Raw genomic sequence first — 2,787 nt, forward strand, 5'->3', positions numbered from 1 at the left:
CCCGAGATAATCTTAAATTTCATGTAGCCAGAGAACAGATCTTGTGGCAACGTGAGAAAATTCGAATCCTGGGGCTCCTAAACACATATCTCGAGACAATTGAATTTTATTAAATTTAGAAAAAAAAATTAATTAAAATTTTAAAACTTGATTTTATCCTCTTTTGAAATTTTATAAATTAAATTTCAAAAAAAGAAAAAATTCAAAATTTTAAATTTACTTTTATCCTCTTTCTCTTTGACTTTTTCTGCGAAGAGGTTATGGGTTAAGATTCTGCGGGAGGGGGTTGGGATTGAGGATAAAGATAAAAAATCTTTTAAAAGGAGGCGATAGAAAAAGAGGAAAAGGGTGAGAGAAGAAAAAAGAGGGAGAAGATTTGAAAAAAAAAGTTTAAAAAGAAAAAAAAGGTTATCTTCTCTCCCATGCTTATTTTATATAAAAATATTTAAAAAAAAAAGAGAAGGAGTCGCCCGCCGCTTGTTGTCGTTGCCATCGTTCACCGCTGCAGCATGCTTGATGGCTGAGATAATGCCGCCAAGTATGCCGCTGTTGCCTCTCGTCGCCGTTGCCACCGTTCACTGCCTTGGCATGCTTTGGTGGCTGAGATAATGCCGCCAAGCATGTCGCTGCCTTCACGCGTTGCCATTGCTGTTGTTCACCGCAAAGCATATGGGATGTTGTTGTCAGCGTTGCCTGTCACCGCTGCCGCTAATGCCGTCACTGTTGCTGTCTTTGTTGCCATAATCACAACCAACTAAAAACGGGGGAGAAGGAATGGAAAAAAGTCAAAGAAATAAAAAAAAGAAAAAAAGAAAAAAAATTGAAAAAAATTCAGAGAGGAAGAGAAAGAAGCAAGGAAAAAAAGAGAAGAAAAGCAACCAAAGAGCTATCTGCTAATCGCTGTTGTTGCATGGTTCTACTCGCCGTGTTCACCGTTGATGTCGCCGTCACGATTGAACGGCTGAGATAATGCTGTCAATCGTGCCGGATGTCGATCATCGCCGCCACCTGCTAATCGCCATTGTTGCATTGTTTCTGTCGCCGTGCTCATCGTTGATGCCACCGGCATGATTGAATGGCTGAGATAATGCCATCAATCATGCCGGATGTTGATCATCACCGTGGTGACTCTATCACCTGTTGCTTGCCGCTGCTGCTTCTTCGTCATGCCTCGCCGTTTCTCTCAACTCAGATTGTTGAAATCCTATCGAATTTTGCTGCTTGATTAGGGCCTCTGTTTTGATCCCTTTCAATCGATTTCCCATCTTTTTTTCACCAGATCAATTGACGTTGAATTGAAGATGGATGATTGGGATGATGAAAATCTTGAACCGGCGCCTCCTAAAAAAAAACAGCCAAGAAGTATGTATGATGATGAAGATGCGGAAGACGATGGTGTAAAGGAGTCTTGGGAAGATGAAGATGTTACCCCGACACCTAAACCAGTACCTTCAATAGAGAAGACTGCACTTAAACCCGATAGCAAAGCTATTGGGAAGAAAGAAGAGGAGTCTCAATAGAAGGTTACTGAGGCTAGTCAAGTAACTGCTGAAGTTCTCATAGATCCTGTTGCAGAGAAACTCCAGCAACAAAGACTTGTAGAAGAATCTGACTTCAAATCTACTGTAGAACTGTTTGCCAAGAAAGGCGATAATAATTCTTTGGATAATTTCATTCCCAAGTCTGAGGATGATTTCCTGGAGTATGCAGAACTCATTTCTCATAAGTTGCGTCCTTATGAGAAAAGCTTCCATTACATAGGCCTTCTTAAATCTGTCATGAGGCTTTGTATGACCTCCTTGAAAGCAGCGGGTGCCAAGGATATAGCGTTCTCCATCATAGCAATAGCAAATAAAAAAAAACTCAAGGCTGAAAAAGAAGCTAATGCAGGCAAGAAGAAGCATGGTGCAAAGAAGAAACAACTTCATGTTGGTAAACCGGATGATGTATTGTCGCTGATAGGTACGATGATGTGGGAGACGATTACGACTTCATGTGAGATGTGGAACATTGCTATTTTGTTTTGGCTTCATTGGACTTTGAAGATGCCCGGCCTTAGTTCTATACATGAGTGTTGGCTTATATTATAGTTGCCATGCCTGGACCTCCACTGCAAAATCTTATCTCATAGTGAACAAGAGCACGCTAAGATTTTGAAATATCCGAGAGGCCGCCATTCTTGAAATTTTCTGCACAAACTGTTTTATGCTGTAACTTTCATATTTTTAAAATACCCAAATCCTACTGATTTCATATTTTGAATCTGTTTCCATAGAAATCATGAGTGGTTTGTTCTATGATTTCTCAAACAAAACGGATGTACATCAAATCAAATTGAAAAAGAAAAAAAAAACTTCCTGTTTGCTATATAAAAAAATTTCAGAATTTTGCATCTACAGGTTTGTGGATGACATACTCATGTGTATGAGACATAAAAAAATATCCGGTGCCACCATTTAAAAGAGTTTCTAGGCAATTCATAAAAGCATAAAATGATAAAAATAAATAAATCTCAATTTACGAGTAGATAAGCATGCATCCATATTAATGATAATGCTGATGATGATGTTATGATGATGGTGGTGGTTCTTAGAAAAAAAAATAAAAAAAAACGTGCAGGCATGCATGTGTATAAGATGAAAAGTAAAAATAATAAATGCATATGTGCATAAAAAATAAATAAATAAATAGAAAAAAAAAAAAAAAAAAAAAAAAAAAGTAAAAAAAATGAAATAATGACAAGCATGCAAAAATAAAAAATAAAAATAAAAATAATCCGGGCCCACC

General features: G+C 37.7%; 1 pseudogene; it reads left to right on the top strand.

Moving 5' to 3' along the window:
• The first annotated feature begins 1,229 nt into the window (after positions 1-1,229).
• On the top strand, positions 1,230-2,272 carry LOC120277952 (annotated as a pseudogene).
• Positions 2,273-2,787: the final 515 nt, after the last annotated feature.

Source organism: Dioscorea cayenensis, chromosome 15 (genome assembly GCF_009730915.1).
Source record: "Dioscorea cayenensis subsp. rotundata cultivar TDr96_F1 chromosome 15, TDr96_F1_v2_PseudoChromosome.rev07_lg8_w22 25.fasta, whole genome shotgun sequence".
Taxonomy (NCBI): domain Eukaryota; kingdom Viridiplantae; phylum Streptophyta; class Magnoliopsida; order Dioscoreales; family Dioscoreaceae; genus Dioscorea; species Dioscorea cayenensis.